Consider the following 15837-nt stretch of genomic DNA (forward strand, 5'->3'; position numbering starts at 1 on the left):
CAACTGTAGCTTCCTGTCTCTTTTTATGACAGCAGACCCCCAGTGTCAATAAATTCATTTCCCTCTAAACAATTACACACTCTCAGGCCTACAGCTAAGCCAAACTGAAACACAGACAAATCCTTCCTTATTCCTGTGATCTAAACAAATTTAACACATCATATTATAATAACTATTTTCTTGTACTCACATATCTTACAATATGAAGCGCCTTGGGGCAACTGATTAGTGGTCTATAAATAAAACTGAATTGATTTGATTTATTTTGTTGTTTTATTATTAAATTATTTTTTCACAGCAAAATCATAACAAAGAAACTTATAAAATACATACCTTATTTAATTCCCATTATTATTACATAGAATAACAAACCCAACAGGGAACAAAAAAAACTACACAAAAAAAATTACAACCCCCCCCCCCCCAAAAAAAAAAACCAAAAACACGGCTCATCGGCAGAAAATGAGCAGAATAGAACACAGTAGGAAGAACCTTTCACAAAACTTTTTCCGGGGTCAAACAGGGCAACCCGTTTGGGGGTTGGACTCCGCCTCTCCTGTCTCTGTCTGGACAAAGGCTCAGTCATCCATTCCTACCCCTAACCCCACTTTTTCACTTCTCTAGTTTTTTTCCCTGCATATACCTTGACCCTACTCTGGTTCCTTCATCCACTCTCTTTCTCATTTCCTCCAGTTTCTGGACCTTCTCTGTGTTTTGTTCCTCCTTCATCTTCTCAATCAGGAAGTCCAAGTGGACAAAAGTGGATGCTGAATCAGCTTTCAGAGCCATCTCCTCCAGTGTGACAAGTTGTTGGTAGCTCTCACCAAGTAACTGTGACTTCTTTGCTGCCAGTTGGCTTATTTCCCCTTGAAGGTGTTCCAGAAGGCTCATCTGCTCTTGGACAAAAGTGGATGCTGAAACAGCTTTCAGAGCGATCTCCTCCAGTTTTTCATACTTCTTTTTCATGTCTTCTGATGTCTGCCAGACTTTCCTTTTATTTTTATTGTTTTGCATCTCTTCTTTATGTTTCTCTAACTTTTCTTTTATCTGTCTGGCTTCGGTTTGCTTGACTTCAACTTCATTTATTTTCTCTTTCAAGTTTTGTATGCAGGCTTTCAGTCTGTTGCGTTCACGTAACACTTTAGTTGTTACCAACAACTTTTCAGGTGCAGTTTTTTCTAGAAAAGCTGTGAGCTCATCCATTCCTCTCTCTGTTATTCTCCATGCTGTCTCCAAACAAGATTCATTTTTTTCTGTTCTCTCTTTGCTCTGTTGGTTATTAAACAGGAAGTGAACAGGCTCATTATTTCCATTTCTTGGACATTCAATTTTTGCAATTTCGAGAGCTTTGAGAGCATTTTCAGGTGTTACTCCATCTGAGTGTGTGATGAGAGCAACAATGCTTTTCTCCAGATCTTTTCCAAACAAAGACACCACTGAATCAAGGATGTACCTCTGTCGGTCACTCAGTCGAATCTCACTTGCCTTCATCACCAGACCCACTGCATGAATTTTGTTAACTCCATCATCTGATTGAAACAAGTCTAATAGTCTTTAACTGATGCTTTCATCCCTTTTAGTACTTGTGGTGTCTCCAAATCCAGGAGTATCAATGATGGTCAGAGAGTAGGGCAGAGATTTATCTTCAAAACCAAAGATCTCATACACGATCACATCTGATGTCTGACTTCTCTTCTCCTCCTCTATAATCTGAAACCAGACTCCATCCTCAAACTGAACCCCCATGGTGAAGTTGACTAGAGCGTTGATCAAAGTAGATTTTCCTGCTCCCGTTTCACCCACAAGTAAGATGGTTTTATTTGGCTTGTTTTGGTTTTTTTCCCCAACAGTCATTCTTGTCAGACTCCCGAACTTCTCTTTCTTTGGTCTCAGTTGGTAGACAGCAGGAGGTCCTTTAGATTTCAGATCACTGTTGGAGATGATATCTGAGTACTTGGAAGGAGTTCCATAAAACCTAAAAAGAAAAAGTTAATATTTGCACTGTAATTATTTGGAATTATGTTCCCACAATTGCTTGTTTTTGAGCAATCGATTTTGTTTTAGAAGTTACAAGAATTGTGTTTAATTCTGTGGTGACAGTTTTTAAAAAAAAAAAAAAAAAAAAAAAAGAATACAGCAATAGTTTTCTTACTTTTTAAAAAAAATTGTGAAAACTTGTGTTACCCACCATGTGAACCAGCCTAAAAGAGAAGGTTTCTCTCCATTGGCAGTACCATCATCTGCATTGGTGACAGGGACCCACAAAATGAAGCGACCCCTGAGCCACATCAAACCCAACAAAGTTACTGGACCGGATAGAGTTTGTGGACGAGTTCTTAGACGCTGCATAGGGCTTCGGTAGGCAGTGTTCAGCAGCCTGGTAATCATTCTTCTGGAATGGCCAGTTGATCCCAGCTGTCTCCAGTCTGCAAAAAATAAGAAAGTTATTGTTAGTGATGTGACGTTCTGTATCGAGGCTTCGAAGCTTGTGTCGAGTAATTGAGGGGGCGTTTCCGCGATGCGCGTATCGAGGCTTGCTTCATTTATGGGAGGAGCTGAAAATGATGACGTCCGAAGCCTCGCTGCCCGGCTGTACCACGTGACTGGTTCATGAAGTGGTTCGAACTTTGCCGTGAGATATGACAGAGATACGGTATAAACAATGTTCAGACTTCATTCAAAAATGTGGGTGTTTGATGGAGAGTTGCGGTTAGCGAGAGTTTTGAGACAGAGATTTCTACAGAAGATGTATTTTCATAATACTGATGGTGCAATACAATTCATGTTAAGCTGTCTTGACTTTTGTACAAGGTGAAGTGTTTGCTATGTGCCAGGGAGCTGGGATATAACAACAACACCTCATCCATGCTTAGGCACTACAGAGCTTTGCATGAGAATAAGGGGAACACCGATTGTGGAGCAAGACCAGGTGAGCCATCAATGTGCAATGATAATATAGCATGCAGTAATGCTGCTAAATGATATAACAATATTATACAACTGTTATAAGTTACGTGTGTGATATTTATATTTGTGCTTTGTCTTTATTGTCTTTCCTCAGGAGAACAATCTCAAATAGATGAAGACCTGGTCAGCATGGTGATTGAGGACTCCCAGCCATTTAGCATTGTGGAGGACAAAGGATTCAAAAGATTTGTTAAATCATTAAATCCTAGCTATGTTCTCCCCACTAAAAAGGTCATAAAAGCAGTGAAAATTTAGTTTTTACAGAATAAAATGTGAACAGGCAGGACTGACGCCTCAGTGTGTAGCTGTCCATACCTCAACGTTACAAAAGCACAACTACTGTCCACACCCCAACCACACCTCACCTCACAGTAAATGATCATTTCCATTTTAAGCATTTCCAAATAATCATTTTCCATACTGCCAGTATAAATATACACAGTATACTGCCATCACTACAATATACATGTTTTACACACTCCTTTTGTTGTTGACATTTACAGGCTGTGTGCAAAAGGCCACACTTCAAATTCTTGCCAACTAATATTTTTGCGTCCAGTAGGTGTCCTACTAGAGCAAATGAAGCTTCAAGAAGCTTTGCGCTGGGGTGAACCAATTGGATGAAAAGCTTCAGTGCTTCATGAAGCTTCATCTGCCCATCACTAGTTATTGTCACGGCTCGTGGGGCAAGCAGTGTGGAATTTAATGAAGCTTTCAGATGCAAGGGAGTTTTATTGGGGAGGTGAAATAAACAGACACGCAGTGGGCATGAAACAGAACCTGAGGATCCCTAAACTGGAGACAACTAAATACAACAGACTTGAAAGGGAGCTGCAGGGAGACTCGGGGAACCCACACAGGAGGACGCAGGGAAATGCAGACAAACCAGCGATGAGCAAATGATACACACTGTAACAGTTGGTGAAATGTTAGTATTTGACCACTAGGCGGAGCTCTTGTAATGATAATGTAACTAACTCATTTTATTTTGTATGTTTTATTTTTGTGTTGAGCATGTTAACATTTTCCTTTTTTGCCTACCGGATTGGTGTACAGTTAATTTGATACATGGAAAATAGCCGGTTAATTTTGTAAATATAAGGTAAGGGCAGAGGTCACTTCCTGTTTTGGGAAGTAAAGTCAGAGAAGCTGCGCATGGTGACGGTCTAGCCGTGTAAAAGTCAAGCTAAGAAAGAAGAAATAAGCCCTAAGTTCCAGTTACACCGGTTTGTCTACTTGCAGGCCAAAGTGGTATGTTTGTTTATATTTTGTGAATTTTATATTGTAATATGTTTTAATGCTGAAATATAATTTTCTTGTACATTTGTATTCACCAGTTCTACGGTGTACCTGTACGTTAAGAGAAGCACAGTAAACATCAGTAAAGAAGAACTCTCGTGTCTCTCGTGTATGTGTACAAGCCGGCATAGTAGAACACTCCACTGCTCCGGAGAAGGCAACGAGATGGTTGGACCGACGCTACTAGCAAGAGACGCTACTAGCAAGAGAAGCTACTAGCAAGAGAAGTATCACATGCTCCAGCAAATGCATTGAATACGTAAAGAAGCAAGCTAACAAGTGAAAGATAGTCAAGCAAGCACAAAAGTCCGTGTCTTGGAAGTAACAAAGCACTTGTAAATTGTTATCAAGCCTCAGCTCCATTTGAAATTCAAAGTGACCTTTCATACTAAGGAGCAGCTAAAATCAAGATTTATCAAGTAAATGTTAAAGTCAAGTGAAAATACTATGAAGACAACATGGCAGATGAAAATGAAGATGCAATACAGCCCACTGAAGAAGAAAGTGCTGATGATAATTTTCAAAATGATGAAAGTAAAGAGCAGACAAATGGAGAAGAAACTCCACAGTGCTCAGTATTTACTGAAGGCACACAGTCAGAAAGCTTACGCAGAAGCCAGCGCACACGCACTCTCACTGAAAAGGGACAATCCTTACAAGAAGCCAAGTTAAATGACTTGACAAACAATTTTGAGCGAGTTTACAAGAAGTGGAAATACCACATAAACTTATTTAAAAGAATGGTGAAGAGTAAAGACATTGAGTTAATACCTGAAGCTGTAAGTGTTATAGACACTAGTATGACTGACATCTGTAACATTCATGATGAGATCAGAAAAATACAAAGTCCTGATATTGAAATGCGCAGAAGATGTGATGTGTGCATGGCTATCAGTGAAACTGCCAGAGCAAAGGCTCGGTGCCTTTTAGAAGAAGATGGTGATCCAAATAGTATACCCTGGCCTGATTCAGAGTCCGTGTATGACAGCAGTTCATCCAGCGCTTCTTCAAGGATCACATATAAGTCAAGGTCTATCTCTGGAATGTCAAAGCAATCATCTCTGGTCACACTACAACAAAGACAAGAAGCTGCAGCTGATGTAGCAGCTACAGAAGAAGTCATTAAAATAATGAAAACACAGCATCAGTGTGAGGAAGAAATCAGAGAACTTGAAGTTGAGGATGCAAGGAAAAGAGCTCAATTTCTAACTGAGAGCACCTCAATAAAGACTAAAGGTTAGATGAAAAGAGAAAGGAAGTGGAACTTTTGAGAGAATTGCAAAAGCGTAATGCAGCACAAGCAAGATTGAAAGTGTATGCTGAAAGTGTGAATAGTGAGGATGAAGACAAATCTCCTGTTCATTCCCAAGTAAGACAAGATAGTTCCGTCCCGCAACCAAGCTTTCCAAATGTGAACTCGAAACCATTCATCCCATCTCAAGTTAGAGCTCCGCAACAAACTGCACCTCTCCGAGCCTCTGTCCCTCAAACAGCAATTCGTAGTGCAAATGAAACGCCCTCCACTGATCTTGTAAGGATGCTCGCTGAAGCTATCACTGCAAACAGAATCCCAATCCCAGAGCCTCCAGTCTTCACAGGTGATCCACTGCAGTATAATGACTGGAAGTTGTCTTTTCAAACATTAGTTGACCGCAAGAATCTGCCAATTCAAGAAAAGCTATTCTTCCTGAGAAAGTATGTTGGAGGTTCAGCGAAGAAGGCTATTGAAGGACATTTTCTGGTTGGAACAGACACCGCTTATCATGCTGCCTGGGAGATACTCAACGACAGGTTTGGAGATCCCTTTGTGATAGGCAAATCATATCGTGACAAGATTCAGTCATGGCCAAAAATTAACAACAAAGACACTAAAGATCTACGTGAGTTTGCAGATTTTCTAAGCAGTGTTGAGTCAGCCATACCTTATGTTCAAGGTTTACAAGTTTTGCATGACTGCGTGGAAAATCAGAGGATAGCTGCAAAGCTGCCTGATTGGCTAAGTGCACGGTGGAACAGAACGGTGACAGAGTTTCAAGATGAACACAGAATGTTCCCAGATTTTAGTCATTTTGTCAAATTCCTGAATAAAGAAGCAAGAATTGCATGTAATCCTATCACTTCTCTGCCTGCAATAAAGCCGACTGAACAAGACAAGCATGCATTCAAAGACAAGCCCAAAAGAAACTACATGCTGAATGCTAAGTCACTTAGTACAAGCTCTAGTGAAAGGACAAATGTCACATGTCTCTTTTGTAAGAAACCTGGTCACACGCTTCAGAAATGTCGCAAGATAATGGACAAGTCAGTTGAAGAGAGAGTAAAGTTTGTGCAGTCTGAAAAACTGTGCTTTGGTTGCCTCAAGACTGGTCATAACTCTAAGAACTGCACTTCCAGAAGTGTGTGTGACAAATGCCAAAAGCCTCACCCAACTTGTCTACATCAAGACAGAGAGAAAAGAGACAAGGAACAAAGAAAGAATAGCCAACAACAATTTAAGGCTAACCAGGAAACAGAGGTTTCTGAAGTACAAGAGCAAGTATCTAACCAAGTTACATCCAACAGAGTTGTGCAACAAAAGTCAAAAGGTGTCACGGCTGGCGGAGGGAGCCGTGTGGTGTGGAGGAAAAGGAGGACCCAAGATGCAGCAAACTGATGATACGAGTGATGTTTTATTTACAAAGGTGGTGGTGACAAAAACAGGCAACGAGGTATGAGTACTTTACAAACGGAAACCTAAACTGGGAGAAACTAAGTGACAAACCTGAGACCATACAAAAGGGGTGTGGGGCAGAGAGACGCAGAGACAGGAACACCATAGAACGCAGAGGTAGACGGATGAATGCAGACGAGCCGACAACAGGCAGGAGAACACACAGGGCTTAAATACACACCAGTAATCAGGGGATGAGGGACAGGAGGGCAACACAGCTGGGAGAAATCAGAACTGACGGGACAGGGGAAATGTAAACTGAACACACTCACATCAGACAGAGACCTTCACAATAAAACAGGAAACTCAGACACGGGGAACCAAACAAGACACAGATCTAAACAGACAGCTTCACAAACAGATGGGGTGACACCATAGACAGACAGATCCAGACGCAGACTCAGAGGCAGACCGAATATAACACAGAACTAAAACAATCATCATCATGAAAATGATAACAAACTAAAAGCGCTGGGTCACCGACCCAGGACCATGACAGTACCCCCCCCGCAAGGGCTGGCCCCAGACAGCCCAAAACAAAAACAGACGACCAACCCAGGGCGGGCGGCGGGGGACCAGGACGGAGGGACCAACACCAAACAAAAAAACTCCAGTGACCCAAAAGAATTGACCAAAACACAACACACACTGGAGTCCCCGAACAGGGTCCCAAAATATAGTTCAGGAGGCCGGCCCGGAGGCTGACAACTCAGGAGCCTAGAATAGTTCATCTCCGGGGGCCGACCATGCGGAAGGCAGTGGCGGCGACGGGGAAACCGTTCAGGCGGCCGACCGTGCGGACAGCAACGGCGGCGACGGGGAAACAGTTCAGGCGGCCGACCGTGCGGACAGCAACGGCGGCGACGGGGAAACAGTTCAGGGGGCCGACTGTGCGGACGGCAACGGCGGCGTGTAGGAGGTCGTCCACGCAGCAGGCGGGGGTGGCAACAGAAGTCCGGAGGGCGGCCACGGTGGTGATGATGCCCAACAAGCGGCCTGGCAGACGACCGACGATGTGAAGGTGGTAGTAGGGGACCCGAAGGCTGCGTGGCCCCTGCAGCCCCAGGCGAAGCGGAGGTTGGACCAGACGAGGCTGAAGCCGATGCGGAGGCTGGTCCAGGCGAGGCTGAAGCCGATGCGGAGGCTGGTCCAGGCGACGGCGTAGGTGAAGCAGTAGCTGGACCAGGTGATGCTGGACCAGGCGATGCTGATGCTGGACCAGGCGATGCTGATGCTGGACCAGACGAGACTGAGGTTGAAGCGGAGGCCGGACCAGACGAGACTGAGGTTGAAGCGGAGGCCGGACCAGACGAGACTGAGGTTGAAGCGGAGGCCGGACCAGACGAGACTGAGGTGGAGGCTGGACCAGGCGAGGATGAAGACACAGAGGCCGGACCAGGCGTGGATGACGGCAGCGGGACGGCTGCAAAACCTGACGGCAGCGATGCTGCAGGAGGTGATGTGGAGATGTGCTGGCTGGGTCCTCCAGGACCGTCAGCAGGTGTGAGGATGTGCTGGCTGGGTCCTCCAGGACCGTCAGCTAACGAGGCGTGGTGCTGGGTGGGCTCCTCGGGCCCTCCAGCAGACGGCACTTGAGGCTGGCTGGGTTCTCCTAAACCCCCAGCAGAAGACACTTGAGGCTGGCTGGGTTCTCCAGAACCCCCAGCAGAAGACACTTGAGGCTGGACGGGCTCCTCGGGCCCCCCAGCTGACGAGGAAGCGGAAGGAGGCTGGACGGGCTCCTCGGGCCCTCCAGCTGACGAGGCGGGAGGCTGGACGGGCTCTTCGGGCCCTCCAGCTGACGAGGCGGGAGGCTGGACGGGCTCTTCGGGCCCTCCAGCGAGAACAGTCTCAGGACCAGTGGGCACAGGGGCCCCTGGAACACACGGGACAGAACCAGCAGGCACACGGGCCTCTGGCAGGAACGCAACAGAACCAGCAGGCACACGGGCCTCTGGCAGGAACAGGTCAGAACCAGCAGGTGCACGGGCCTCTGGCGAACACAAAGCGGACTGCGGCTGCACAGAGCAGTGACTCAGCTCAGGCAGCGACAGCCGGATGCAGTCCTCAGCTGGCTTCTTGACCTCCAGGGGTCCAGAGTCGGCTGGGGGCTGGAACCCAGCCTCTGGGGAGGCCCTGGAGTGCATCACAGTCTCTGTACTGGCCAGCTGTTGGGGACTGATTACTGCGTTATGTGGCGTGTCTCTCTGCTGGACATGAACAGGTGAACAACAGTGCTTTTTGGGTTGGATGGACTCTACCAACTGAGCTATTGACTGGGCTATGGACTGTAACATAGTGTCTAATGAATCTGACTGTGACTGTAACTGGGCTATGGGTAGTGAGGCTGAATGTGATGGAGGTGGCGACTGAGCGGCTAACTGAGCTAGTGGCTGCTGGGCAGCTAACTGAGCTACCGGCGGGGCAGCTGACTCAAAAAACACAGCCCCGGAACAAACAGTCACACAGTCCAAAACAGAAAAAGGGTCCTTCTCACTCACCACAGCCGGCAGTTCCGAAGTCCTAATCTCCGGCTGTGGGGTGACGCGCCGACGGCGCGATCGTCGCTTCCTCCCGGGCAAAACCTCCGGCGGGCCGGGCAAAACCTCCGGCGGGTCGGGCAAAACCTCCGGCGGGCCGGGCAAAACCTCTGGCGGGCCGGGCAAAACCTTCACCGCCGGGCTGGGTTGGGAAGCGGTAGCGGCTGGAGGGCGAAGGTGCAGCTCATGAAGGAGGAAGTCTTGTGCTAGCGGGTGAAGCGAGTCCAGCAGCCAGGAGTGGGCAGAGATTAGCTGCTGTATCCTGGCTTCTACCGCGCGGTGAAACCCTTCCCCCTCGTGCTCGAGCCACAAGTTGACCAACCTTGAAACAGTGTCAATTAATTCCTCCCGAAACTCCTGGGAAGGTGCGGATGCTGCTGGGTCCATGTTGGTCGGCTCGTACTGTCACGGCTGGCGGAGGGAGCCGTGTGGTGTGGAGGAAAAGGAGGACCCAAGATGCAGCAAACTGATGATACGAGTGATGTTTTATTTACAAAGGTGGTGGTGACAAAAACAGGCAACGAGGTATGAGTACTTTACAAACGGAAACCTAAACTGGGAGAAACTAAGTGACAAACCTGAGACCATACAAAAGGGGTGTGGGGCAGAGAGACGCAGAGACAGGAACACCATAGAACGCAGAGGTAGACGGATGAATGCAGACGAGCCGACAACAGGCAGGAGAACACACAGGGCTTAAATACACACCAGTAATCAGGGGATGAGGGACAGGAGGGCAACACAGCTGGGAGAAATCAGAACTGACGGGACAGGGGAAATGTAAACTGAACACACTCACATCAGACAGAGACCTTCACAATAAAACAGGAAACTCAGACACGGGGAACCAAACAAGACACAGATCTAAACAGACAGCTTCACAAACAGATGGGGTGACACCATAGACAGACAGATCCAGACGCAGACTCAGAGGCAGACCGAATATAACACAGAACTAAAACAATCATCATCATGAAAATGATAACAAACTAAAAGCGCTGGGTCACCGACCCAGGACCATGACAAAAGGTTGTACTTCCTCAGTTGTCCCAGTTTATGTATCCACTGTGGATGAACCAGAGAATGAAAAGTTGGTGTATGCTTTGCTCGATACTCAAAGTGACACCACTTTCATCTTGAAAGACACAGCTCAGTCGCTCAACGCCATGTTAGAGCCAGTTAAACTCAAGATTTCCACTATAACGTCCAAAACAAAAGTTGTTTCAAGCAGCAAGTTAAAGGACTTACAAGTAAGAGGCATTTACTCTGAAACGAGAATCAAACTACCAACAAGCTATACCAGAGACTACATTCCTGCTAACAGATCACATATTCCCACAAACAAAACAGCAGAGAACTGGTCACATTTGAAACATTTATCAAAGGAGATGGCTCCCAAGCTTGATTGTGAAGTTGGACTACTGATCGGATATAACTGTCCTCAAGCATTGCTCCCTCTAGCGGTGGTCAGTGGTGATCGAGACCAGCCATTTGCACAGAAATCTCTGCTTGGCTGGAGCATCATTGGCTACAGTGACTCTGAAGGTGATTGTGAAGATGAAATAGGAGTAAGCCATCGTGTTATTGTTAGACAAGTCTTGCCAGCTGTAGGACCAGCTCACAAGCTCAAAACGGAAGTTCACTTTGTAAGCAGAAACAAAGTCAAAGAAATACTTACTCCAGCCGAGATACTTAATGTGCTAGAGATGGACTTTGTTGAAAAAAGTGTTGAAGAAGAGTCAATGTCACAAGAAGATCTACTGTTTCTAGCCAAAGTAAAAGAAGGCATAAAACAAAGGCAAGATGGCCACTTTGAAATGCCACTACCCTTCAGACAAGAAAGACCTGACTTGCCAAACAACAAACTTTGTGCAGAACACAGACTGAAGTGTTTAGAAAGGCGTCTCAGAAAAGACGAGCGCTACTACAAGGACTACGTGACTTTCATGCAAGACATCATAAAGAGAGGTGACGCAGAGAAAGTGCCAGAGGCTGAGCTAAATAATCAACCAGCATGGTACATTCCTCACCATGGCGTCTGGATTCAGTGTGGATTCAGTGCAAGAAGCTATTCAACTTGTAAAGGAAGCTAGAGAACTGTGTGCCACGGGTAAGCTGCACCTGCACAAGTTCATTAGCAACAGCAAAGAAGTGATTGCTGCTATCCCAAAGGAAGAATGTGTAGCAGGAGCAACTGATCTGGATCTGGCACTAGGAGAGCCAAAGATAGAAAGAGCCTTAGGGGTCCAATGGTGTGTAAGCTCAGACACCTTTCAATTCAGGGTGATTGTAAAGAATAACCCCTTCACTAGAAGAGGAGTGCTCTCGACAGTGGCCTCAATATTCGACCCACTTGGATTCGTCGCTCCGTTCATTTTAGTTGGTAAGAAACTCCTCCAAAGAATGTGTCAGGAAAAGCTGGACTGGGACGAGCCGCTTCCAGAAGATCTCAAGCCTCAATGGGAAGCTTGGCTCAGAGACCTCCAGAACCTGTCCTCCATAAAGATATCACGTTGTTATGTCCCATCAACATCTGACCAAGTGAAGCAGTATGAGTTACACAGCTTTTCTGATGCCAGTGTAACCGGTTATGGTGTGTGCTCATACTTGAGAACAGTGACCAAGTTTGGAGAAGTACAGTGCACTCTTGTGATGGGTAAAGCAAGAGTCGCTCCTACTAAAGTGACAACCATCCCAAGATTGGAGCTTTCTGCGGCTGTAGTAGCTACGAGAGCAGCTGACTTTCTAAAGAGAGAATTGGAGATCCAAAATATTCAGGTGTACTACTGGACTGATTTCAAAGTTGTCCTTGGTTATATTAACAACGACGCAAGGCGCTTTCATGTATTCGTTGCTAACAGAATACAGAGAATCAGATCAAGTACAGAACCAAGTCAATGGCGATATGTTGCCTCTGAACAAAATCCTGCAGATCACGCATCACGTGGAGTCATGACAAAAGAACTAGTACAGTCCAACTGGTTCACAGGACCAAGTTTTTTATGGCAAAAGGAACTACCACAAGAAGACTGTCTTCCAAGAAATCAATGGAAACTCGCCAAAGTTGTGGAAGTCACTCCAGGAGCTGACGGCAGAGTCAGAAAAGTTAAGCTTCTCATCGGTGACTCTACTAGAGACAATAAGGGGAAGCACACAACTAAGACAATTTTAGAGAGACCCATACATAAGACTATACTTTTACTTGAAGCAGAGTAAAGACTCAACATAATGTTTATTGGTTAACCTTCGCTAAGTTCATTGTTGGGTCAAATTCCTTTAGGATCACACATGCTGTTGCGATAGTGTGATGGTGGGAGTGTAACAGTTGGTGAAATGTTAGTATTTGACCACTAGGCGGAGCTCTTGTAATGATAATGTAACTAACTCATTTTATTTTGTATGTTTTATTTTTGTGTTGAGCATGTTAACATTTTCCTTTTTTGCCTACCGGATTGGTGTACAGTTAATTTGATACATGGAAAATAGCCGGTTAATTTTGTAAATATAAGGTAAGGGCAGAGGTCACTTCCTGTTTTGGGAAGTAAAGTCAGAGAAGCTGCGCATGGTGACGGTCTAGCCGTGTAAAAGTCAAGCTAAGAAAGAAGAAATAAGCCCTAAGTTCCAGTTACACCGGTTTGTCTACTTGCAGGCCAAAGTGGTATGTTTGTTTATATTTTGTGAATTTTATATTGTAATATGTTTTAATGCTGAAATATAATTTTCTTGTACATTTGTATTCACCAGTTCTACGGTGTACCTGTACGTTAAGAGAAGCACAGTAAACATCAGTAAAGAAGAACTCTCGTGTCTCTCGTGTATGTGTACAAGCCGGCATACACACTATAAATACGCAGGCAGTCACAAGAGGGAACGAGGAACAGGTGGCAACACAGCTGGGACTGATTGGGGAAGACGAGACAAGGAAGTGAAACAGAATACACTCACATGAGACATGGACCTTCACAATAAAACCGGAAATGTATGGAGACATGGTACAGACAGTAAACAGAGGGAACACAAAAACCAAACTAAAAAAAAACAACTCTGTTACCGACACTGGACCGTGACAGTTATCACCTTCACTGCCCTATTTCTTAGCAGTTAAAGTACCTTAACTTTACCTCCAAATAATAATATTAATAATAATCCAAATAATTCTGTTTAAGTAAAACAAGAGAAGGCAAAACTCGGTTTGTGTATGCTTTTGAAGGGAGCACACTTTTTCATAATATAACTTTTTTTCTGTAATTTAGAATAAATCAAAGGTACAAATCAATTAAATATTTATTTGGAATTACTTATAATTGCACCCTAAATTGAACAGAAACACATGACAGATGATGTAAAGCTATGATGTGTTGCCAACTGTATTATAAAATGTTATCACATCTTATATTTGACCAGTACTATGTTTAACTTTGTTTTACCCTTAATTAGGTATCGCCAGGCTTGCACCAAATAAATTCTCATTGTGTAGTGGAAACAGATGTCTTGTATCTTCTTAAGTGTCAGCAAACTTTGGTCTGTGGAACTGAAATGTAAGAAAAGCATTTAACCATAAGTAACAGATATGATAAGTGACAAATATGACAAACTTGCATTTTAAAAATAGTAACATAAACACACACTTGCAGTTTGTGATTGTAAGGGTATTCACTGATGTACAGTTATTCAAAATTGCAACACTGTGCAAAAATCTAGAGCCACCTCTCAATCATTTCTATCTTTTTAATTCCCTATATTCCAGACTTTGTCATCATTTTTCAAAGGTGGCCTCAAGTAATGAGGTGGCCTCACATTTTCTGCAGTTATTTTCAAGCAGAACATGGCTGGTTTTTCACTTGCTTTTAACTTTAACCATTTTGACTTTGTTAGTTTCTTTTAAATGTCAGCATTCATACTGCAGTGGTGTGACAAAGAACCAAAGTAAGGACTTAGGAAGGAAGGAAGTAAGGAAGTTAATAAAAAGTAATTAGTGAAATATTTAATTTGGTGATTTATTTAGACTTGTTCTTAAATAACCCTTTGCTACTAGAGTAGTCCAAGCACTTTACACAATACACCTCATTCAACCATTGATACGAGCACTTTTTCCTATGCTTCAGTGAATTCTGTCTAACATTTACACCCTGGTGAAATGCAGCGTGGAGAATAACTTGGGCCAGCCAGGGAATGAACCACTAACCACCCAATTAGTAAATAACCTGCTATCCCCTGAGTTATAGCCATCCCCAGTAAGTAGCAATCAGGTTCATCAAGTCATTCATTTATAGCTAAGTCTAGCTTGCGTGTTCCAGTCATTTGATGTTATCTTACCTCCCGTGATTCTTTCAGGAACTTCTCTGATTCTGAAAAGGTGGAAAAAAACAAGGAGCATTGAAAGTTAAGATCTCTTATACTACATCAGAGGAGGGACTAATGCTCTACAGTCAAATGATTTCATTGAAACTCTAACCACAAGAACTCCTCCCTCCTGTCAGTATGTAAATTTTCCAGTTTTTCTTGTTCCACTCCTCCAACTGAACGAATGAACTCCACACAAATAAAGACTCCCACAAAGTTACACTCTATTAGTGTAACTCTGCTCATTGTCGTTATGTTTTAATGATTTTTTTTAATTTGATCATGTTCAGCACTGATTTACAACCAACCTAAGTAGACGTGTACTATGAATGTCAATGCTATTTTCTGTGTTTCAATAGCTCCCTGTAAAGCAGCTGTACAAGACCCATTTGATCAAGAAAATAAAAAAATGCGACTTGGATTTGGAACACTTCAAGCAGCAGATCCAAAAGACCAAGATTGAGATTTTACTGCTGGAACATCAGTTCAAGGTTCAAGGTTCAAGGTTCTTTATTTGTCACATGCATAGTTATACAAGTATAACACACAGTGAAATGTAGCCTGACACGCTCCTCGACATGTGCAAAAATTGGGGGGGGGGGGGGGGGGGGGGGGGTGTAGAGGAGGAACATTATATATATATATATATATATATATATATATATATATATATATATATATATATAGTATATATATATATATATATATATATATAGTATATACACTGGGTATAGTATATACACTGGTTAAGGGTGGGTGAAGTGGTCAGAGATGGACGAATTATTTCAGTGTTTGAACAACATAATAATATACTTATTAATACTTTGTGTACAGGAAACACAGGCGACCAATAAAGCCAGTTGAACAAAAAATCTGTTTTTTCGTCTTTCAACATGTTGAGGTGATGGGTCAAAGGAAATGATTGTGACATATGGTGTCTCTAACTGCGCTTCCATCTTGTATTGATCAACTGACCGG

At 44.0% G+C, this 15837-nt stretch overlaps 2 long non-coding RNA genes and 1 pseudogene across 2 annotated transcripts; 2 read left to right on the forward strand and 1 right to left on the reverse strand.

Annotated features, from left to right (window-relative positions):
• Positions 1 to 612: 612 nt before the first annotated feature.
• Positions 613 to 1887, reverse strand: LOC112430244 (uncharacterized; annotated as a pseudogene).
• Positions 1888 to 3885: 1998 nt separating this feature from the next.
• LOC143414627 (uncharacterized) lies at positions 3886 to 4359 on the forward strand. The gene is made up of 2 exons (XR_013095279.1): positions 3886 to 4218; positions 4305 to 4359. It is a non-coding gene; the product is annotated as an uncharacterized LOC143414627 (long non-coding RNA).
• An 8333-nt stretch (positions 4360 to 12692) lies between these two features.
• LOC143414680 (uncharacterized) lies at positions 12693 to 13315 on the forward strand. Its single transcript, XR_013095362.1, has 2 exons — positions 12693 to 13174; positions 13261 to 13315. It is a non-coding gene; the product is annotated as an uncharacterized LOC143414680 (long non-coding RNA).
• The last annotated feature ends 2522 nt before the right edge of the window (positions 13316 to 15837 follow it).

Source organism: Maylandia zebra, linkage group LG22, assembly GCF_041146795.1.
Source record: "Maylandia zebra isolate NMK-2024a linkage group LG22, Mzebra_GT3a, whole genome shotgun sequence".
Classification (NCBI taxonomy): domain Eukaryota; kingdom Metazoa; phylum Chordata; class Actinopteri; order Cichliformes; family Cichlidae; genus Maylandia; species Maylandia zebra.